General features: G+C 54.6%; 3 non-coding genes and 6 pseudogenes across 3 annotated transcripts; 1 reads left to right on the forward strand and 8 right to left on the reverse strand.

Annotated features, from left to right (window-relative positions):
• Positions 1–6,288: 6,288 nt before the first annotated feature.
• Positions 6,289–6,408, reverse strand: LOC122367354 (annotated as a pseudogene).
• A 2,973-nt stretch (positions 6,409–9,381) lies between these two features.
• Positions 9,382–9,574, forward strand: LOC122367341. The gene has a single exon (XR_006254040.1). It is a non-coding gene; the product is annotated as a U2 spliceosomal RNA (small nuclear RNA).
• Positions 9,575–11,176: 1,602 nt separating this feature from the next.
• On the reverse strand, positions 11,177–11,354 carry LOC122367345 (annotated as a pseudogene).
• A 20-nt stretch (positions 11,355–11,374) lies between these two features.
• Positions 11,375–11,494, reverse strand: LOC122367355 (annotated as a pseudogene).
• Positions 11,495–12,993: 1,499 nt separating this feature from the next.
• Positions 12,994–13,186, reverse strand: LOC122367352. Its single transcript, XR_006254044.1, has one exon. It is a non-coding gene; the product is annotated as a U2 spliceosomal RNA (small nuclear RNA).
• A 1,500-nt stretch (positions 13,187–14,686) lies between these two features.
• LOC122367346 lies at positions 14,687–14,864 on the reverse strand (annotated as a pseudogene).
• Positions 14,865–14,884: 20 nt separating this feature from the next.
• On the reverse strand, positions 14,885–15,004 carry LOC122367356 (annotated as a pseudogene).
• A 1,501-nt stretch (positions 15,005–16,505) lies between these two features.
• On the reverse strand, positions 16,506–16,707 carry LOC122367344. Its single transcript, XR_006254043.1, has one exon. It is a non-coding gene; the product is annotated as a U2 spliceosomal RNA (small nuclear RNA).
• A 5,685-nt stretch (positions 16,708–22,392) lies between these two features.
• On the reverse strand, positions 22,393–22,520 carry LOC122367353 (annotated as a pseudogene).
• Between the last annotated feature and the right edge of the window lie 1,379 nt (positions 22,521–23,899).

The raw sequence follows: 23,899 nt of genomic DNA on the forward strand, positions 1-23,899 counted from the left end.
CACAGCTATATTCAGATGAAAATAGCCTCAAATGACACAGGCGACACTGAATTCGAAAGGTATGGCCTAAATGGACCATAGAGTCACGTGACCGACTTATGACAGATTTATGTGAGCTATGATGACCCTACCCTGACCTGAAAATCAAAGTACAAGTTTGGTACCCTCAGGGTATCTAAAGCATCTGTTCACAAGTGTGTAAACCAAAAATCAGCCTGGTCTGACTTGTGAGCCGACAGCCAGAGCCCAAAATGTGAACAAGCCAAAAATCGATAGTTTTTACTTTGACCTGACCTGTGACGTAATCGGTGACCTCGAGGTCAATGAAATTAGGTTTCTCGCGACAGTTTTTCCGGGGCTATCAGATGCCGTTTGAATTTTGACAATCGGCCCAGTATGTTAGTTTCGGAGTTAGGAGGGGATGGGCTATGAATAGCCGCCCCTCAGTAGAGCGTGTTATACACAGACCCCAGTGGGGCGCGGGTTAAAAGGAATGTGAAAATGGAGAGGACAGGACAGAAAGATTGTGAGAGGGGTGAAACAGGTGATGGAGTGAGGGAAATAGAGAGAGAGAGAGAGAGAGAGAGAGAGAGAGAGAGAGAGAGAGAGAGAGAGAGAGAGTGAGCGAAGAGAGAGAGAGAGAGAGAGAGTGAGCGAAGAGAGAGAGAGAGAGTGGGCGAAGAGAGAGAGAGTGGGCGAAGAGAGAGAGAGAGAGTGAGCGAAGAGAGAGAGAGAGAGAGAGTGAGCGAAGAGAGAGAAAGAGAGTGAGCGAAGAGAGAGAGAGAGAGTGAGCGAAGAGAGAGAGAGAGAGAGAGAGAGAGAGAGAGAGAGAGAGAGAGAGCGCAAAACTCTACGCTCTTTTCTACGCTCGCTCGTTCATCGCATGATAATATACACACTAAAAGTCAGAGCAAAACTCTATTTTCTAACAACGGCTTTGGAACAAAGCACATCCTTGTCCAACATCTTTGAGAACAATCAGAACCGCGTGCAGTCTGTGCCTTGACTATCACACGAACAGCTTCCTCTTGTTCGCCATGATCTGGTTGTATACCTGGTGCTTGAGATCCTTCCAGTTCCTCTCCCTCAAAGCTGGCTCCTGAGCCATCGCCCTCAAACAATCACTCTGGCCGGGTACTTTGTGGGAATCCAAGAATTTCCCCAGGCTTCGACGAACGGCCGCCTTCTCTTCTGCGGTCCACATCCGCCGCTACTGTGACTTCCCATTGGCCTGCTTCTCCATACGATGCGCTCTGGGAGGTCTCGTCTGCTCGTTCGGTGTCCCTCCTGCCTGCTCGTTCGGTGCCCCTTCTGCTTGCTCGTTTGGTGCCCCTTCTGCTTACTCGTTTGGTGCCCCTTCTGTCAGTTCATTCCCTTTCTTTAAGTCGCTTGCATCTGAGCCGCTGGTGGCGCACGGTGGCATGTCCAGATCCAGTTCATCGAGGGTTTTACCTTTGAGGTTTTTTAGATCCCCACTTTCCATCAGGATCAACACTTTGCTGAGTTTGGCTACCTGAATGGTAGTGTCGGGAAAACGGTAGAAGTCTCTATGGACCCTTATGTCGTGGCCCATACAAGTCGCCAACTGGTCCAGCTCATTGTCTCGCAAATTCAAGAGTTGCGCCGTTGTCGCCATCTGTTTCCGCAGAGAGCCAGACGTAGGCGTTCTGGGAAACTTTTTTTTGCCGCTTGTTGTTTTTTTCATGTATTACACAAATACAACAAATACAAGCAGTAACGTAAACGTATCGCTGGCCTGCTTTCTAGCGCGCGAACCGCTGGCTCCCTAACCGATCATAGCATGACTCGAACACACGCTGGGGGGGGGGGGGAAACACACATCGAAAGGGTCTAGTGGCTGGGAGGGGGCGGCGGGCAGCGGGGAGGCAAGGCCCCAGCGGGGGCAGCAGGTGCTTGCCCGCGACGCCCGCGACGAGTGCACCTCACACGACTGCATCGACGACGGTAGCAATGCCTCAATAGGGGCGGCAGCAGCAGCCGACCGGCGGTCGGCGGGTCAGCAGCGGGCGGCGTCAAAAGTCTCTGGTGCGGCGGCGGCGGATGTGCACGGCGGATAAGTATGGATGGATGTTTCCGCAGAGGATGGATGGATGGATGTTCTGTTTCCGCAGAGAGCCAGACGTAGGCGTTCTGGGAAACTTGGCGCCACATAAGTTTACGAACTTTCGGAGACAGGACAGTCGCTCCCTCGAAGTGCATTGTTGGCGCCGTTGGCGAACACGTATGGCACCTCGATCTTCAGCTCCTGCCGTTTCGCCAACATGAGCTGCACCGCTTCTACCATCTCTTTGGTGAACAAGATCGGTACGCCTCTCTTTCGTTTCCCGCGGACCATAACCCGCTTTAGAGCAGCACCCAGGTGCTTCTCAAGCGGGCTCAAACATTCTGCCACGCCACTAAGGACGTTGGTCCTCAAGCTGTTCTCCCAGTCTTCCAGTCTCATTCTTCCCGCTTCGCCTTGGCGCCTTCGGTTGAAGAGCATTATCCGTGCCAGGAGAGCTTCTCCCATGGTCTTGTACGTTGCCGGGGATGGGTTCTGTTGCAGCTTTCTCTTCGCGCTTTCCATCGCTTCATTCAAACAATCTTGAAGTTTCTTGATGTCCTCCGCCATCGGGATGAGGCTAGGCTTATTCCAATTTCCATCCTTCAGCGTCTGCAGCGCGGGCCTGGACACCAGATCAGTCCACTCCATGTCGCGGAGTCTGAGAATCTGCTCCAGTGTCTCCGTGTTTGTTCCTCGCTCGATGGCTTTCGCCAGACAGATTTCAGCACACTTCTTTATGGAATGGCCGAGCTTCAGCGCTAGCGATGGCCTCCTCACGTCCTGCTCGTCGTAGCAGCACACTTGTTGGACCGCTCTAGTTACCACTTCGAACTTTCCCGGTGAAAGAAAGTCCCGGAGAGGTGCATCCTCAGTTTCCTTCAGCACCTGCAGGAGACACCCCACCTCTCGCAGCTTTTGGCTGACGTGCCGCATCTGGTGTACTTCTCCCAATCGAGCCAACAGCTTCTCGCCGAAAGCCATTATTGTCGGATCAGTCTTGCACAGCAAGGTTACAGCGTCTTGTCGCATGGAGGCGATCACCTTACTCAGGCGGTGGGACACACCGCCGGAGTAAGGTGATCGGCGGCGCGGCCGGCGGCGGCGGCCGGCGCGTCACTGACGGGTTCCGCGGCGGCCGTGCTGTCCCAGGGGGCAGCGCGGGCGGAGCCGCCCGCGCGGGGCCAGCGTCTGCGAGTGGCCACAGATTAACACAGATTGGAACCCGAGCGTCGGCGCCTTTGATGTCGACGACCCCGCGCGCCAACGCCATCTATCGGCGGGGAAATCTTCACGTAGGAGATTCACGCACGCGGGCCGGCTCGCCCGTCACGTTAACACGGGCGAGCATGATGTCGCGGGTGACAAACGATTATTTTACGACGATGATGGCTAATGCACTTTTACAACTACACTCCGGTCACTGTATTATTATTTCCTCGCATACCTAGTCTTAAAGAGAGATGATTCTCGGCCCAATGGTAAGCTATACGGGTGCACCCAATCCTCCAGCGTGAATAACGCAAACACTCGACTCGAGTTCCGTGGCCAACAGGCCGTGTATGTATTTGGACCCGGCGAGCAGCACCATCTCTCGAGCACATCACACACGCACGTATGTACGTACTTACACGCACACATAAGTACATACTCATCTACCACACATAAGTACATACTCATCTACATACAAGCACACACGTAAGCATACACGCACACAGGCGCGCGCGCGCGGACCCGGCGACCACCACCATCTCTCGAGCACATCACACACGCACGTATGTACGTACTTACACGCACACACGTAAGTACATACTAACCCACATACACGTACGCACACACAGGCGCGCGCGCGCACGCACGTCAGCGCTCTATACACGGGAACTCACGACCACGTGTTTGCGACTCTTGCTGTTCTCGCTCGTCTTCACGTTCGTCATCCTCGCACAGATCCCGTGTAGCTGCATTCGCAAGAACACAGCTACGGCCCCATCGACGGCCTTCTGGCAGCACACATTGCTCACCAGATCCTGGTAGGGCTGCGTCGCCTCGACACAGGCTCGCAGGCTGCTCAGCACGCCGTGTCCGCACAGCGCACTGGCCGCTTGCGTCTCGGTGATTTCGAACATCATCTTGGTTGTCTCGTACAGCGCAGATGACGGCACCTGCAGGCTGCCTACTTCTACGTTGCTTTCACCCGTGAACTTCTTTAGCCCGATCAGGGCTTCGCGGTCGCACGTCACAAACGCTGTGTCTTTTGTCAGAACAGATATGCACGCGGGACATGCCTTCATTTTACGCGCCCTGTACGCTAAGTAGCCGGCGATGTAAGTGAGCACGTTTTCTGTGACAATGTCCACATGTGGCCCCATCACCACATGTGGCCCCATGTGTTAATCTGTGGAGTGGCGGAGCGGCCTCAGGCACCACGTGGCCCGAGCGGCGGCGCTCCGCTCGGCGCCTGGCTCGGTAGCGGCGGCGGCGCGCCGTCCGGCCCGGAGACGCGGCCGGCTCGCTGCCAGCAGTTGAGGACGAGTCCGACGAGCTTGAGCTGGGCGGCAGGTACAGCGTGGGCGCTGGGGACGGCGAGTCGGGCGATGAGTCCGAGCTGTCGGCCGACGGCTCCCTCCTCGCGCCGACGCCGGGGCCGCGCAGCCAGAACCACGATGACGTCAGGTTGGGCGAGCGGCGGGCCCGGCGCGGTGTCGTAATCGACGCGCCGCCGACACAGTCCAGTCCGTCAGAACGATGGCGCGGGACCGGGGACGCCGACGAGGGGGGCCGCACCAGTGTCGTCCTGGCGACACACGGGGTCGTCTGCACCAGTGCGGACCCTGCTGGCTCCGTCGCGGGCGGCACGGGAGACACTAGCACAAGGCACGTCGGCACCGACTCGCGCGGCGTCGATTCTTGCGGCACTGCGGCGTCTGGGAGGCTCGCGGGCGGCACTGTCGCGTCGGAGGCACTCGCGGGCGGCACTGACGCGACGGAGGAACTCGCGGGCGGCACTGTCACGTTATCACTCACACGTTCCGCTCGGTGCGGCGACAGGGCGTCCACAGGGCCGCCGTCACAGGCGGGAAGATCCTCGTGTAACGGCGACGATTGAACTGACTTGGATGATGAGTCCGGCGACGGCGAGGTCTCTGGAAACACCAGAGGCGGCGACCGCGGCGGCTGCGACGTCTGGGTCGGCGACCACCACCGCTCGGGCAGCGGCCCAGGCGACGGCAGCGGCGAGAGCCGATCCTCCTCGGGTGCCGGCGGCGGTGTCCGCTCCCGTGGCGGCGTCGGTGTCGGCCCCGGTGATGGCGTCGGTGTCGGCTCCGGCGGCGGCGGTGGCGTCGGCTCCGGTGGCGGCGTCGGCCGGCCCTGGCCAGGTGGCGGCGGCGGAGGGCTCAGCGACAGGTCCAGCTCCGGGCTCGTCGGTGTCGCCGGTCTTGCAGGGGCGCCGGCGGCGGGGGCCGTCTCGGCACGGAGCCGCGCCAGCGCAGCGGCCCAGTCGGTGGGCTGCGGCGGGGCGGGCGGCGGCCGGCGCGGGCAGCGGGCGCGGTGGTTGAGCACGCCACGGCGGGTCGTAAACCACTTCCGGCACCAGTGGCACTCTTGCCGGAACGCCGACGCTGCGTCCGGGACCGGGCGGTTCAGAGGGCCGAGGGGGCATCTGTGGGCCGAGACCTTACGGGCAAGTCTGGCTCCACAGGCCGCACAACGCCACTCCGACCCGGTCACCGACATTCCAGGGTGGAAGTCGGTCCGCAGGTGCCGTAGGAGGCTGTGCCGGACGGCGGTCTGCACCTGGTTGGCGTATGACCGAGGGCACCCCGCCACCGGGCAGTGCACGTGCAGCGGCAGCGGGCTGGGCAGCACAAGCAGCTGGCCCTCGAGCCACGGCTGCTGAAGAGCTGCCGGGCCCGGCGAGGGAGAAGAGGCGCCTGCGGCGGGCACCCGGCCAAACGAGGCCGGAGGCGACACCATCTCCAGGCAGGAGAGGTGGCGCCCAGCAGGGCAAGGAGAGGATTTGGCAAAGAAGGAATAAGCGAGACCTAGCCCTTACCCCGACATCCGCCTCTCCTGTCGCCGCACAATGTGGAGGGGAAGTTCCGTGAGCGGGCCAGAGTCGCCGGGGCAGGTACTAGGTCAAGGATGGGGCACGCTCTCGCCAATTAAGCTGATAAGAACAGATTTTTTAGCGTATAGAGCATGTTTTAGCGGCGTGCTTTGTAAGAGAAAGGTAGCCAACCAAAAGCATGTCTATCCCGACCAATGAGCCGCGATCATGTGCAAATACCGGGGGAATGCCCCACAGATACTACACTTTGATCTTAGCCAAAAGGCCGAGAAGCGATACTTAAGCACAACACTTTAAGATACTTATGCAGTTAAGGGATAACTATTAGTACTAGTAACAATGCAGAGCTATAACGTGAGCGCTAGTGGCCACGGCGAGTGATAAGAGTGGTCCATTATGTTACATTCAAAGTATGTGCAGTTTCAGTTTATCCTCACCATGGTAAGTATCTGTAAGCACAAAAGATCGCCAAACTCGAAATAATTTCGAATTAGTGGCTCTCGACCGTGCGTTTGTACACACGCAAATGGAGACGGCGGCGCCGCGCCGACAGTTATCAGTCGTGCGACATCAGATGGCAGCACAGTCGAACACCACGACGTATGGCAGCGCTCTACCCCCCCCCCCCCAGCTCTACCCCCCCCCCTAGCTGCATGCAGACAAAAGCATGCATGGCAAAAGTACGTATTGCACATGTACGTCAGCAAAAGTACTGATTAATCATGTACGTAACGAATAAGGCACGTCAGATATCAGATATCAGATAGACGTGTGTGCGTGTAAGTACGTACATACGTGCGTGTGTGATGTGCTCGAGAGATGGTGGTGGTCGCCGGGTCCGCGCGCGCGCGCCTGTGTGCGTGTATGCTTACGTGTGTGCTTGTATGTAGATGAGTATGTACTTATGTGTGGTAGATGAGTATGTACTTATGTGTGCGTGTAAGTACGTACATACGTGCGTGTGTGATGTGCTCGAGAGATGGTGCTGCTCGCCGGGTCCAAATACATACACGGCCTGTTGGCCACGGAACTCGAGTCGAGTGTTTGCGTTATTCACGCTGGAGGATTGGGTGCACCCGTATAGCTTACCATTGGGCCGAGAATCATCTCTCTTTAAGACTAGGTATGCGAGGAAATAATAATACAGTGACCGGAGTGTAGTTGTAAAAGTGCATTAGCCATCATCGTCGTAAAATAATCGTTTGTCACCCGCGACATCATGCTCGCCCGTGTTAACGTGACGGGCGAGCCGGCCCGCGTGCGTGAATCTCCTACGTGAAGATTTCCCCGCCGATAGATGGCGTTGGCGCGCGGGGTCGTCGACATCAAAGGCGCCGACGCTCGGGTTCCAATCTGTGTTAATCTGTGGCCACTCGCAGACGCTGGCCCCGCGCGGGCGGCTCCGCCCGCGCTGCCCCCTGGGACAGCACGGCCGCCGCGGAACCCGTCAGTGACGCGCCGGCCGCCGCCGCCGGCCGCGCCGCCGATCACCTTACTCCGGCGGTGTGTCCCACCGCCTGAGTAAGGTGATCGCCTCCATGCGACAAGACGCTGTAACCTTGCTGTGCAAGACTGATCCGACAATAATGGCTTTCGGCGAGAAGCTGTTGGCTCGATTGGGAGAAGTACACCAGATGCGGCACGTCAGCCAAAAGCTGCGAGAGGTGGGGTGTCTCCTGCAGGTGCTGAAGCTCCAGCCCTGCCGCGGGTTGGCCTGGCATTGCACTACAGCCAGGATCGGCCCACTTTTGTTATCATGCGTTGTGATATGTAGTGAAATAAAAGGATAAAGATACTTTTAAGATATCTGACAATAAAAATTGACAAAACATGAAAATACGCCTCTTTTTGATCACGGTCATAGACAAACGCTCATACTAAATGGAATAAAAATGCGGGTATCGGCAAATTGTACCTGTGACCGCTCAATGTCCCTGAGGTCATCTCAGGTCATGAAGAAAAATGACCCAATCAATATCATTATGATTATAGACGTTTTTTTCTCGAATACCGCTACTACGTGCCGCCCCCGACCCGAGCCACGATAACCGCTACAATAGGCGAATTAATTCACGCATTTATTTTGTTCCCAGACAATCGACATCTTTCAAGTACACGGTGCATCGGCGTCCTAAAATGTGACTGGCAAGGCCGCTCTATCTGGTGACACTCAGTAAAGACGGTGCATCATCATCTAACTGAGGTACCTGTAAAGCTGACATCTTTATCACTATTCATTCGGTATCTGTGATGGACAGTGGGGAAGCGTGTGGGAAGTTGTGGGTGACGACAGCTTTGCCTTACGTAAAGCATCATATGTTTTTAAAACTTTTCTCTTTGTATTAGTTTTGCTACAGCGTGAGGCGTGCAATCGTATATCGAAATGAAAAAAAGTAACTGGAAAAATAGCAGTATCTATCGACATTCCTTAGATCTGTGCTTTGGTAAGGTCCTGACAAATGCTTTATTTATTCATATTAGCCGTTTTCACGACGGCCATCTGGTACACATTTGATGCACAGGTGGTACAGATAAGGTGCAGAATTGGTCAAATCAGCTAGAATCAGCTAGAAGAATCAGCTAGCACTACTAGCTTATATGCACTAATTTCTTATATGCCTGCTTTGTCATATTTTCAGAGAGCATCATCGATTAAAACACTGTAATAAATTCATAAAATGAAGCTATTTCCTGTAAAAGAAATTACGTGCAGATTTGATCAAATCAGGTGCATTCGCCGGATAGACCGTCGTGAAAACGGCCATTAACTACTATTAAGATACATTTTTGTCGATACGTGCCTTATTCGTTACGTGCATGATTAATCAGTACTTTTGCTGACGTACATGTGCAATACGTACTTTTGCGTTGCATGCTTTTGTCTGCATGCAGCTGCTAGGGGGGGGGGGGATAGAGCGCTGCCATACGTCGTGGTGTTCGACTGTGCTGCCATCTGATGTCGCACGACTGATAACTGTCGGCGCGGCGCCGCCGTCTCCATTTGCGTGTGTACAAACGCACGGTCGAGAGCCACTAATTCGAAATTATTTCCAGTTTGGCGATCTTTTGTGCTTACAGATACTTACCATGGTGAGGATAAACTGGAACTGCGTATACTTTGAATGTAACATAATGGACCACTCTTATCACTCGCCGTGGCCACTAGCGCTCACGCTATAGCTCTGCATCGTTACTAGTACTAATAGTTATCCCTTAACTGCATAAGTATCTAAAAATGTTGTGCTTAAGTATCGCTTCTCGGCCTTTTGGCTAAGATCAAAGTGTAGTATCTGTTCTTATCAGCTTAATATCTGATACGTCCCCTACATGGGGACCAGAATATTAAACTGATTTTTGGACTTTGGCGGGGTTTTTGGAGCTTGCTCCAGCCCTGCCGCGGGTTGGCCTGGCATTGCACTACAGCCAGGATCGGCCCACTTTTGTTATCATGCGTTGTGATATGTAGTGAAATAAAAGGATAAAGATACTTTTAAGATATCTGACAATAAAAATTGACAAAACATGAAAATACGCCTCTTTTTGATCACGGTCATAGACAAACGCTCATACTAAATGGAATAAAAATGCGGGTATCGGCAAATTGTACCTGTGACCGCTCAATGTCCCTGAGGTCATCTCAGGTCATGAAGAAAAATGACCCAATCAATATCATTATGATTATAGACGTTTTTTTCTCGAATACCGCTACTACGTGCCGCCCCCGACCCGAGCCACGATAACCGCTACAATAGGCGAATTAATTCACGCATTTATTTTGTTCCCAGACAATCGACATCTTTCAAGTACACGGTGCATCGGCGTCCTAAAATGTGACTGGCAAGGCCGCTCTATCTGGTGACACTCAGTAAAGACGGTGCATCATCATCTAACTGAGGTACCTGTAAAGCTGACATCTTTATCACTATTCATTCGGTATCTGTGATGGACAGTGGGGAAGCGTGTGGGAAGTTGTGGGTGACGACAGCTTTGCCTTACGTAAAGCATCATATGTTTTTAAAACTTTTCTCTTTGTATTAGTTTTGCTACAGCGTTTGCTACATTAGTTTGCTATTTGATCAAATCTGCACGTAATTTCTTTTACAGGAAATAGCTTCATTTTATGAATTTATTACAGTGTTTTAATCGATGATGCTCTCTGAAAATATGACAAAGCAGGCATATAAGAAATTAGTGCATATAAGCTAGTAGTGCTAGCTGATTCTTCTAGCTGATTCTAGCTGATTTGACCAATTCTGCACCTTATCTGTACCACCTGTGCATCAAATGTGTACCAGATGGCCGTCGTGAAAACGGCTAATATGAATAAATAAAGCATTTGTCAGGACCTTACCAAAGCACAGATCTAAGGAATGTCGATAGATACTGCTATTTTTCCAGTTACTTTTTTTCATTTCGATATACGATTGCACGCCTCACGCTGTAGCAAAACTAATACAAAGAGAAAAGTTTTAAAAACATATGATGCTTTACGTAAGGCAAAGCTGTCGTCACCCACAACTTCCCACACGCTTCCCCACTGTCCATCACAGATACCGAATGAATAGTGATAAAGATGTCAGCTTTACAGGTACCTCAGTTAGATGATGATGCACCGTCTTTACTGAGTGTCACCAGATAGAGCGGCCTTGCCAGTCACATTTTAGGACGCCGATGCACCGTGTACTTGAAAGATGTCGATTGTCTGGGAACAAAATAAATGCGTGAATTAATTCGCCTATTGTAGCGGTTATCGTGGCTCGGGTCGGGGGCGGCACGTAGTAGCGGTATTCGAGAAAAAAAACGTCTATAATCATAATGATATTGATTGGGTCATTTTTCTTCATGACCTGAGATGACCTCAGGGACATTGAGCGGTCACAGGTACAATTTGCCGATACCCGCATTTTTATTCCATTTAGTATGAGCGTTTGTCTATGACCGTGATCAAAAAGAGGCGTATTTTCATGTTTTGTCAATTTTTATTGTCAGATATCTTAAAAGTATCTTTATCCTTTTATTTCACTACATATCACAACGCATGATAACAAAAGTGGGCCGATCCTGGCTGTAGTGCAATGCCAGGCCAACCCGCGGCAGGGCTGGAGCAAGCTCCAAAAACCCCGCCAAAGTCCAAAAATCAGTTTAATATTCTGGTCCCCATGTAGGGGACGTATCAGATATTAAGCTGATAAGAACAGATTTTTTAGCGTATAGAGCATGTTTTAGCGGCGTGCTTTGTAAAAGAAAGGTAGCCAACCAAAAGCATGTCTATCCCGACCAATGAGCCGCGATCATGTGCAAATACCGGGGGAATGCCCCACAGATACTACACTTTGATCTTAGCCAAAAGGCCGAGAAGCGATACTTAAGCACAACATTTTTAGATACTTATGCAGTTAAGGGATAACTATTAGTACTAGTAACGATGCAGAGCTATAGCGTGAGCGCTAGTGGCCACGGCGAGTGATAAGAGTGGTCCATTATGTTACATTCAAAGTATACGCAGTTCCAGTTTATCCTCACCATGGTAAGTATCTGTAAGCACAAAAGATCGCCAAACTGGAAATAATTTCGAATTAGTGGCTCTCGACCGTGCGTTTGTACACACGCAAATGGAGACGGCGGCGCCGCGCCGACAGTTATCAGTCGTGCGACATCAGATGGCAGCACAGTCGAACACCACGACGTATGGCAGCGCTCTATCCCCCCCCCCCCTAGCAGCTGCATGCAGACAAAAGCATGCAACGCAAAAGTACGTATTGCACATGTACGTCAGCAAAAGTACTGATTAATCATGCACGTAACGAATAAGGCACGTATCGACAAAAATGTATCTTAATAGTAGTTAATGGCCGTTTTCACGACGGTCTATCCGGCGAATGCACCTGATTTGATCAAATCTGCACGTAATTTCTTTTACAGGAAATAGCTTCATTTTATGAATTTATTACAGTGTTTTAATCGATGATGCTCTCTGAAAATATGACAAAGCAGGCATATAAGAAATTAGTGCATATAAGCTAGTAGTGCTAGCTGATTCTTCTAGCTGATTCTAGCTGATTTGACCAATTCTGCACCTTATCTGTACCACCTGTGCATCAAATGTGTACCAGATGGCCGTCGTGAAAACGGCTAATATGAATAAATAAAGCATTTGTCAGGACCTTACCAAAGCACAGATCTAAGGAATGTCGATAGATACTGCTATTTTTCCAGTTACTTTTTTTCATTTCGATATACGATTGCACGCCTCACGCTGTAGCAAAACTAATACAAAGAGAAAAGTTTTAAAAACATATGATGCTTTACGTAAGGCAAAGCTGTCGTCACCCACAACTTCCCACACGCTTCCCCACTGTCCATCACAGATACCGAATGAATAGTGATAAAGATGTCAGCTTTACAGGTACCTCAGTTAGATGATGATGCACCGTCTTTACTGAGTGTCACCAGATAGAGCGGCCTTGCCAGTCACATTTTAGGACGCCGATGCACCGTGTACTTGAAAGATGTCGATTGTCTGGGAACAAAATAAATGCGTGAATTAATTCGCCTATTGTAGCGGTTATCGTGGCTCGGGTCGGGGGCGGCACGTAGTAGCGGTATTCGAGAAAAAAACGTCTATAATCATAATGATATTGATTGGGTCATTTTTCTTCATGACCTGAGATGACCTCAGGGACATTGAGCGGTCACAGGTACAATTTGCCGATACCCGCATTTTTATTCCATTTAGTATGAGCGTTTGTCTATGACCGTGATCAAAAAGAGGCGTATTTTCATGTTTTGTCAATTTTTATTGTCAGATATCTTAAAAGTATCTTTATCCTTTTATTTCACTACATATCACAACGCATGATAACAAAAGTGGGCCGATCCTGGCTGTAGTGCAATGCCAGGCCAACCCGCGGCAGGGCTGGAGCAAGCTCCAAAAACCCCGCCAAAGTCCAAAAATCAGTTTAATATTCTGGTCCCCATGTAGGGGACGTATCAGATATTAAGCTGATAAGAACAGATACTACACTTTGATCTTAGCCAAAAGGCCGAGAAGCGATACTTAAGCACAACATTTTTAGATACTTATGCAGTTAAGGGATAACTATTAGTACTAGTAACGATGCAGAGCTATAGCGTGAGCGCTAGTGGCCACGGCGAGTGATAAGAGTGGTCCATTATGTTACATTCAAAGTATACGCAGTTCCAGTTTATCCTCACCATGGTAAGTATCTGTAAGCACAAAAGATCGCCAAACTGGAAATAATTTCGAATTAGTGGCTCTCGACCGTGCGTTTGTACACACGCAAATGGAGACGGCGGCGCCGCGCCGACAGTTATCAGTCGTGCGACATCAGATGGCAGCACAGTCGAACACCACGACGTATGGCAGCGCTCTATCCCCCCCCCCCCTAGCAGCTGCATGCAGACAAAAGCATGCAACGCAAAAGTACGTATTGCACATGTACGTCAGCAAAAGTACTGATTAATCATGCACGTAACGAATAAGGCACGTATCGACAAAAATGTATCTTAATAGTAGTTAATGGCCGTTTTCACGACGGTCTATCCGGCGAATGCACCTGATTTGATCAAATCTGCACGTAATTTCTTTTACAGGAAATAGCTTCATTTTATGAATTTATTACAGTGTTTTAATCGATGATGCTCTCTGAAAATATGACAAAGCAGGCATATAAGAAATTAGTGCATATAAGCTAGTAGTGCTAGCTGATTCTTCTAGCTGATTCTAGCTGATTTGACCAATTCTGCACCTTATCTGTACCACCTGTGCATCAAATGTGTACCAGATGGCCGTCGTGAAAACGGCTAATATGAATAAATAAAGCATTTGTCAGGACCTTACCAAAGCACAGATCTAAGGAATGTCGATAGATACTGCTATTTTTCCAGTTACTTTTTTTCATTTCGATATACGATTGCACGCCTCACGCTGTAGCAAAACTAATACAAAGAGAAAAGTTTTAAAAACATATGATGCTTTACGTAAGGCAAAGCTGTCGTCACCCACAACTTCCCACACGCTTCCCCACTGTCCATCACAGATACCGAATGAATAGTGATAAAGATGTCAGCTTTACAGGTACCTCAGTTAGATGATGATGCACCGTCTTTACTGAGTGTCACCAGATAGAGCGGCCTTGCCAGTCACATTTTAGGACGCCGATGCACCGTGTACTTGAAAGATGTCGATTGTCTGGGAACAAAATAAATGCGTGAATTAATTCGCCTATTGTAGCGGTTATCGTGGCTCGGGTCGGGGGCGGCACGTAGTAGCGGTATTCGAGAAAAAAAACGTCTATAATCATAATGATATTGATTGGGTCATTTTTCTTCATGACCTGAGATGACCTCAGGGACATTGAGCGGTCACAGGTACAATTTGCCGATACCCGCATTTTTATTCCATTTAGTATGAGCGTTTGTCTATGACCGTGATCAAAAAGAGGCGTATTTTCATGTTTTGTCAATTTTTATTGTCAGATATCTTAAAAGTATCTTTATCCTTTTATTTCACTACATATCACAACGCATGATAACAAAAGTGGGCCGATCCTGGCTGTAGTGCAATGCCAGGCCAACCCGCGGCAGGGCTGGAGCAAGCTCCAAAAACCCCGCCAAAGTCCAAAAATCAGTTTAATATTCTGGTCCCCATGTAGGGGACGTATCAGATATTAAGCTGATAAGAACAGATTTTTTAGCGTATAGAGCATGTTTTAGCGGCGTGCTTTGTAAAAGAAAGGTAGCCAACCAAAAGCATGTCTATCCCGACCAATGAGCCGCGATCATGTGCAAATACCGGGGGAATGCCCCACAGATACTACACTTTGATCTTAGCCAAAAGGCCGAGAAGCGATACTTAAGCACAACATTTTTAGATACTTATGCAGTTAAGGGATAACTATTAGTACTAGTAACGATGCAGAGCTATAGCGTGAGCGCTAGTGGCCACGGCGAGTGATAAGAGTGGTCCATTATGTTACATTCAAAGTATACGCAGTTCCAGTTTATCCTCACCATGGTAAGTATCTGTAAGCACAAAAGATCGCCAAACTGGAAATAATTTCGAATTAGTGGCTCTCGACCGTGCGTTTGTACACACGCAAATGGAGACGGCGGCGCCGCGCCGACAGTTATCAGTCGTGCGACATCAGATGGCAGCACAGTCGAACACCACGACGTATGGCAGCGCTCTATCCCCCCCCCCCCCTAGCAGCTGCATGCAGACAAAAGCATGCAACGCAAAAGTACGTATTGCACATGTACGTCAGCAAAAGTACTGATTAATCATGCACGTAACGAATAAGGCACGTATCGACAAAAATGTATCTTAATAGTAGTTAATGGCCGTTTTCACGACGGTCTATCCGGCGAATGCACCTGATTTGATCAAATCTGCACGTAATTTCTTTTACAGGAAATAGCTTCATTTTATGAATTTATTACAGTGTTTTAATCGATGATGCTCTCTGAAAATATGACAAAGCAGGCATATAAGAAATTAGTGCATATAAGCTAGTAGTGCTAGCTGATTCTTCTAGCTGATTCTAGCTGATTTGACCAATTCTGCACCTTATCTGTACCACCTGTGCATCAAATGTGTACCAGATGGCCGTCGTGAAAACGGCTAATATGAATAAATAAAGCATTTGTCAGGACCTTACCAAAGCACAGATCTAAGGAATGTCGATAGATACTGCTATTTTTCCAGTTACTTTTTTTCATTTCGATATACGATTGCACGCCTCACGCTGTAGCAAAACTAATACAAAGAGAAAAGTTTTAAAAACATATGATGCTTTACGTAAGGCAAAGCTGTCGTCACCCACAACTTCCCACACGCTTCCCCACTGTCCATCACAGATACCGAATGAATAGTGATAAAGATGTCAGCTTTACAGGTACCTCAGTTAGATGATGATGCACCGTCTTTACTGAGTGTCACCAGATAGAGCGGCCTTGCCAGTCACATTTTAGGACGCCGATGCACCGTGTACTTGAAAGATGTCGATTGTCTGGGAACAAAATAAATGCGTGAATTAATTCGCCTATTGTAGCGGTTATCGTGGCTCGGGTCGGGGGCGGCACGTAGTAGCGGTATTCGAGAAAAAAAACGTCTATAATCATAATGATATTGATTGGGTCATTTTTCTTCATGACCTGAGATGACCTCAGGGACATTGAGCGGTCACAGGTACAATTTGCCGATACCCGCATTTTTATTCCATTTAGTATGAGCGTTTGTCTATGACCGTGATCAAAAAGAGGCGTATTTTCATGTTTTGTCAATTTTTATTGTCAGATATCTTAAAAGTATCTTTATCCTTTTATTTCACTACATATCACAACGCATGATAACAAAAGTGGGCCGATCCTGGCTGTAGTGCAATGCCAGGCCAACCCGCGGCAGGGCTGGAGCAAGCTCCAAAAACCCCGCCAAAGTCCAAAAATCAGTTTAATATTCTGGTCCCCATGTAGGGGACGTATCAGATATTAAGCTGATAAGAACAGATTTTATTCAAAAAACACATGTTTCAAAGAACATCATCAGAAAGGAGATGATTACAGTGTTGCCCGTAGTGGGGCACGGTCAAGCACGACATAAGGCGAGTCTCCAGGTGTGATTGGAGACTCCAGCCTTCGAAAGCGAGATATGGCACATTGGGTATATACACACTAGAAAAAATAATGAAGAGAACAAAACAAAACAAACTATAATACAAAACAAAATACCCATAGGCCGAAAGACATTGTTATACTTTGGCACTTGGAACATTTATATACAGGCGAAGGTACTTTAGAAAACACAGCACAGGTTTTCAATGGCGTCACATACACACATACACACATAAACACTAATATGGGCCTCGCAGGGCCCAGCGACCCAACGGCCACGCAGGGCCGTGCCGTGCCCGCCCAGGTGACGGGGAGGGGAGGGAGTGGGGGGGGGAGGGGGGGAGGGGCGGCGTCGGCTGCCCGGCCGGTCGGTGAGTAGGGGCGGGGCGCCGCCGGCCGCCAGAAGTGGGCGGCGCCTACTGATACTGGCGGTGGCCCGTGATGTGCTCGATGTACACATCACGGGACCACCGCAGCGTGTCGGACACCATCAGGCGGCGCATGAGGCGGGCGTAGGCACGGCTGACGCGGAGCCGGCGCAGCACCGCCTCGTTGCCCCGCCACCACGTGCCAAGCGGGCCAACCACCAGAGCAACGACGCTGGCCTCCTTACCCGCTGCTCGCAGCTCTGCGACAAGGGGCGCGTACTTGCGCACCTTGGCGTCGCTGGCGGCTTGCAGGGCCTCGGGGCCGTTCTCGAAGGCCACCGTGACGTCGGCGAGCACGACGGTGGCGCCGCCGTCACGAGTGACCACCAGGTCGGGGCGCAGCGTGGACTGCACGCCCGGCACCTGTCGGTTTACTCGGACGTCGACTCCGTCCCGCCGGACCGCGTTCGCCAGGCGAGCCAGGAGAGCGTCGTGGCGCCGCTGGTAGGCCACGCTGTGCCGCTGCATGCAATGACACAGCACGTGGGGCAGGGTCTCGCTGGCGTGTCCACAGCGCCGGCAGCGCTGGTCCCCCGGCGCGGCGCCGTGGCGGGCCCCGTTCAGAGGCACCAGCCCCAGGCGCGCTCGGTGAACAAAGCGCCACTCGGCGAACCGGATGTAGTCGCCACTGTACATATAGTGGCTGCTGATTCGCTGGTCGGCCACACAGCGCATCACCTTGCCCTGGTGGGGCTTGGTGTGCAGGCGGGCCGCGGCGGCGCGGCGGACAGCGTCCCGGAGCAGCGCGGCCGCCTTGCCGCGCGGCAGCGGCTCGCCGTCCAGCGTCAGAGACAGCTGGCCGTCGGCCGCCTGCCAGCGTATCCCGACCAGCTTGGCCAGCGCTTTGGTGGCGACACGCGCCCGGCTGAACCGGGTCGCGACGTCACCGCCGTCACGCATGGCCTCGCCGTTCAGGTAGCCGGCGACCTGCGCTGCGGTGGGAGGGGCGGAGAGGCGGCGGCGCACGCACTCTGTCAGCTGGTCCTCGGCAGTCGTCCTCACAGCCTCGTCCGGGGAGGTGAGCAGCTGCCAGGTGGAAGCCACCAGCAGCATGTCCGCCTCCACGGCCAGCTCCGTAAGGCCGACACAGCCCTGCGCCACGCCAGAGTACAAGTACTCAGCGCTGGCACGGGAGGGCAGGTTCAGGATGCCCTTCACCCGCCACCGAATTGCAGCGTCCAGACTGCGCAGCGCCGTCTTGGGGAGGAGGCCGAGCCGGAGGCAGTGCGTCAGCCGCGGCATGACGCAGGAGCGGAGGGCGTCCAGCTTCTGCCACGGGGCGAGAGCGCTGTCCGTCGCCCGCTCAGCGGCACGCCGCGCGTCGTCCAGCACCTCGGTCGGCGGGCAGGAGAGGCGGGAGTGGCCGACGGGCCGGCCCAGGTACCGGTACGAGCCCCCCTCCCCCACCACTGGCAGCGGCTGGCCGCACAGCTGAGCGGGGGGCGGGGCCGGGCCGATCGACAGCAGGCCGGACTTGCGCGGATTAGGATGGAGGCCGCACCAGGCGCACACATCCTCCAGCGCAGTCAGCGCGCTCTCCAGGGCCGGGTGGTCTCGGCAGAGCAGCGCCACGTCGTCGGCAAAGGCGAGCGCCTCGACGCCGTCAATCCCGTTCAGGGCGCGTACAAGCGGCTCCATGGCGAGGGCGAACAGGACGCCGCTCAGCGGACAGCCCTGACGCACGCCTCGCACGACTGGTGCCGGCTCGGACACGCCCTGCGCCGTGGCGTAGACGGTAGTGGTGCCGTCATAGATACTCTGCAGGGCGAGCAGCACCTCAGGCTCGAGGCCCAGGCGCGCCAGCACGTCCCACAGGTAACTATGCGACAGGCTGCCGAATGCGTTTGTCAGGTCGACAAAGCAAACGTGCAGCTCACCGCCGGCCGCTCGCCGAGAGGCAGTCAGTGCACTCTGGAGTATGAAGTTGTGCTCCAATACTCCGTCATAGTGCCGGAAGCCTTTCTGCCCTGGGGACAGGAGGTCTTCCCCTTCCGCCCAACGGGAGAGCCGGTCGGCCCACAGACCGGCGTACACCTTGGCGATCGTGCTGATGAGGGCGATGGGTCGCCAGCACGATGGGTCGTCGGCGTCGCCCCCCTTGTGGATGAGCACCGTGCTGCTCTTGCCCCACTCACCCGGCAGCCGCCGGTGGCTCTTGCACACGTTGTATGCCAGAGTCAGCAGGCGGGCGCCGGGGTCGAGGGCACGCCACGCCACATAGCGCAGCCCGTCAGGGCCGGGCGCCGTGTTGGCGGCGGAGCGCAGGCGCTGCCACACCTCGTCCTCAGTGAAGGGCCGGGTCAGCCCGTCGCATTGACTGGCTTCCCCGAGCTCCGGTACACAGGGCGGGCGGGCGTCCCAGTCCACGGGAGGGTCGGCGGTGGGAGACGGAGAGAAATGAGAGCGAATAGCGGCGGGGTCCAGCGAGCACCGCGGGCCGTCCTCAGCCAGCACCTCCCTCATAGCACGGGCTCGGTTGGTGCGGTAGAGGCGCTGCAGCCGGCTTGCCTCGGCCGGGTCGTACTGCGGTGGGCGGTACTGGCGGCGTCGGTCGGCCGGCGGCGGCGGCGGCGCGGCGCCCTCCGCCGGGGGAGCCGGGACGGGGTTGGGTCCGGGGGGTGGGGCCGGCGCAGCGGCCGTGCGGCCGGCCGGGTCGGGCCGTCGGGGCGGGTCGCGGCGGAGGCGCTGCCGGTCAGGCGGCGGCTGGCGGCGGCGGCGGTCCGTCTCCTCCGCGCGCTTAGCGTGGTAGGCTTCGTTCCGCCGGCTCGCCTCGGCCACCATCGCGGTCAGCACCTCCTCGCAAGCCGCCCACTCGGCGTCGGCAGCTAGTAGGTGCTCAAGTCGAGGAAGGAAGAGCCTCTGGAGCTCGGTAAGCTCGGGCTCCTGGGCCTGGGGTTGGGCTCGGGCAGACGCGGCGCCTCCCCGGCCGCGACCACGGCCACGGCCAGCACGGGAGCGTGAGGCCGGGGCCGCCGCCTCGGCCGGGGGAGCGCCGGCCGGCGGGGTGGGCGGGGGAGCGTCGGGTCGCGGGGTGGGCGGGGGAGCGTCGGGTCCCGGGGTGGGCGGGAGAGCATCGGGTCGCGGGGTGGGCTGGGGCGGGGGCGTCACCTCCTGGGGCGGGTCGCGGCGGTCGCTTACCGTGGTTGTCACGTCGTTTCTCACTTCGGCACGTCGCTGGCCGCCACCTCGTCCTCCCCGCCCGCGCCGTCCGCCGCGCTGTCGCGGGGCGGGCGCGGCCGCAGTCCGTCCGGTTGATGGAGGCGGCGGGCGCCGTGCCGGCAGGTCCCGCTCCTGCGGCGACCGCCGCGCGCCTGGCGGCGCTCTCTCCGGCGGCCGGCGAGAGGGCGGCGAGTCCCGCTGCGGTGGTGGTGGCGGCGGCCCGGGCGGCGGCCGGCGCGACACTGGCGGGCTCCGCGGCGGCGGCGCTGTCCCAGGGAGCAGCGCGGGCGGAGCCGCCCGCGCGGGGCCGGCGTCCGCGAGTGGCGGAGCGGCCTCAGGCACCACGTGGCCCGAGCGGCGGCGCTCCGCTCGGCGCCTGGCTCGGTAGCGGCGGCGGCGCGCCGCCCGGCCCGGAGACGCGGCCGGCTCGCTGCCAGCAGTTGAGGACGAGTCCGACGAGCTTGAGCTGGGCGGCAGGTACAGCGTGGGCGCTGGGGACGGCGAGTCGGGCGATGAGTCCGAGCTGTCGGCCGACGGCTCCCTCCTCGCGCCGACGCCGGGGCCGCGCAGCCAGAACCACGATGACGTCAGGTTGGGCGAGCGGCGGCCCCGGCGCGGTGTCGTAATCGACGCGCCGCCGACACAGTCCACTCCGTCAGAACGAGGGCGCGGGACCGGAGACGCCGACGAGGGGGGCCGCACCAGTGTCGTCCCGGCGACACACGGGGTCGTATGCACCAGTGCGGGCCCCGCTGGCTCCGTCGCGGGCGGCACGGGAGACACTAGCACAAGGCACGTCGGCACCGACTCGCGCGGCGTCGACTCTCGCGGCACTGCGGCGTCTGGGAGGCTCGCGGGCGGCACTGTCGCGTCGGAGGTACTCGCGGGCGGCACTGTCACGTCGGAGGCACTCGCGGGCGGCACTGTCACGTTATCACTCACACGTTCCGCTCGGTGCGGCGACAGGGCGTCCACAGAGTCGCCGTCACAGGCGGCAGGATCCTCGTGTAACGACAGCGATTGAACTGTCTTAGATGATGAGTCCGGCGACGGCGAGGTCTCTGGAAACACCAGAGGCGGCGACCGCGGCGGCTGCGACGGCTGGGTCGGCGACCACCACCGCTCGGGCAGCGGCCCAGGCGACGGCAGCGGCGAGAGCCGATCTTCCTCGGGCGCCGGCGGCGGTGTCAGCTCCCGTGGCGGCGTCGGTGTCGGCTCTCGTGGTAGCGTCGGTGTCGGCCCCGGTGATGGCGTCGGTGTCGGCTCCGGCGGCGGCGGCGGCGTCGGCTCCGGCGGCGGCGACGGACGGCCCTGGCGAGATGGCGGCGGCGGAGGGCTCAGCGTGAGGTCCATCTCCGGGCTCGTCGGTGTCGCCGGTCTTGCAGGGGCGCCGGCGGCGGGGGCCGTCTCGGCACGGAGCCGCGCCAGCGCAGCGGCCCAGTCGGTGGGCTGCGGCGGGGCGGGCGGCGGCCGGCGCGGGCAGCGGGCGCGGTGGTTGAGCACGCCACGGCGGGTCGTAAACCACTTCCGGCACCAGTGGCACTCCTGCCGGAACGCCGACGCCGCGTCCGGGACCGGGCGGTTCAGAGGGCCGAGGGGGCATCTGTGGGCCGAAACTTTTCGGGCAAGTTTGGCTCCACACTCCACAGGCCGCACAGCGCCACTCCGACCCGGTCACCGACAGTCCGGGGTGGAAGTCCGTCCGAAGGTGTCGCAGCAGGCTGTGGCGGACGGCAGTCTGCGCCTGGTTGGCGTATGACCGCGGGCAGCCCGCCACCGGGCAGCGCACGTGCAGCGGCAGCGGGCTGGGCAGCACGAGCAGCTGGCCCTCGAGCCACGGCTGCTGAAGAGCTGCCGGGCCCGGCGAGGGAGAAGAGGCGCCTGCGGCGGGCACCCGGCCAGACGAGGCCGGAGGTGACACCATCTCCAAGCAGGAGAGGTGGCGCCCAGCAGGGCAAGGAGAGGATTTGGCAAAGAAGGAATAAGCGAGACCTAGCCCTTACCCCGACATCCGCCTCTCCTGTCGCCGCACAATGTGGAGGGGAAGTTCCGTGAGCGGGCCAGAGTCGCCGGGGCAGGTACTAGGTCAAGGATGGGGCACGCTCTCGCCAATTAAGCTGATAAGAACAGATACTACACTTTGATCTTAGCCAAAAGGCCGAGAAGCGATACTTAAGCACAACATTTTTAGATACTTATGCAGTTAAGGGATAACTATTAGTACTAGTAACGATGCAGAGCTATAGCGTGAGCGCTAGTGGCCACGGCGAGTGATAAGAGTGGTCCATTATGTTACATTCAAAGTACACGCAGTTCCAGTTTATCCTCACCATGGTAAGTATCTGTAAGCACAAAAGATCGCCAAACTGGAAATAATTTCGAATTAGTGGCTCTCGACCGTGCGTTTGTACACACGCAAATGGAGACGGCGGCGCCGCGCCGACAGTTATCAGTCGTGCGACATCAGATGGCAGCACAGTCGAACACCACGACGTATGGCAGCGCTCTATCCCCCCCCCCCTAGCAGCTGCATGCAGACAAAAGCATGCAACGCAAAAGTACGTATTGCACATGTACGTCAGCAAAAGTACTGATTAATCATGCACGTAACGAATAAGGCACGTATCGACAAAAATGTATCTTAATAGTAGTTAATGGCCGTTTTCACGACGGTCTATCCGGCGAATGCACCTGATTTGATCAAATCTGCACGTAATTTCTTTTACAGGAAATAGCTTCATTTTATGAATTTATTACAGTGTTTTAATCGATGATGCTCTCTGAAAATATGACAAAGCAGGCATATAAGAAATTAGTGCATATAAGCTAGTAGTGCTAGCTGATTCTTCTAGCTGATTCTAGCTGATTTGACCAATTCTGCACCTTATCTGTACCACCTGTGCATCAAATGTGTACCAGATGGCCGTCGTGAAAACGGCTAATATGAATAAATAAAGCATTTGTCAGGACCTTACCAAAGCACAGATCTAAGGAATGTCGATAGATACTGCTATTTTTCCAGTTACTTTTTTTCATTTCGATATACGATTGCACGCCTCACGCTGTAGCAAAACTAATACAAAGAGAAAAGTTTTAAAAACATATGATGCTTTACGTAAGGCAAAGCTGTCGTCACCCACAACTTCCCACACGCTTCCCCACTGTCCATCACAGATACCGAATGAATAGTGATAAAGATGTCAGCTTTACAGGTACCTCAGTTAGATGATGATGCACCGTCTTTACTGAGTGTCACCAGATAGAGCGGCCTTGCCAGTCACATTTTAGGACGCCGATGCACCGTGTACTTGAAAGATGTCGATTGTCTGGGAACAAAATAAATGCGTGAATTAATTCGCCTATTGTAGCGGTTATCGTGGCTCGGGTCGGGGGCGGCACGTAGTAGCGGTATTCGAGAAAAAAACGTCTATAATCATAATGATATTGATTGGGTCATTTTTCTTCATGACCTGAGATGACCTCAGGGACATTGAGCGGTCACAGGTACAATTTGCCGATACCCGCATTTTTATTCCATTTAGTATGAGC

Source organism: Amphibalanus amphitrite, unplaced genomic scaffold (genome assembly GCF_019059575.1).
Source record: "Amphibalanus amphitrite isolate SeventyFive unplaced genomic scaffold, NRLGWU_Aamphi_draft 000864F_arrow, whole genome shotgun sequence".
Lineage (NCBI taxonomy): Eukaryota > Metazoa > Arthropoda > Thecostraca > Balanomorpha > Balanidae > Amphibalanus > Amphibalanus amphitrite.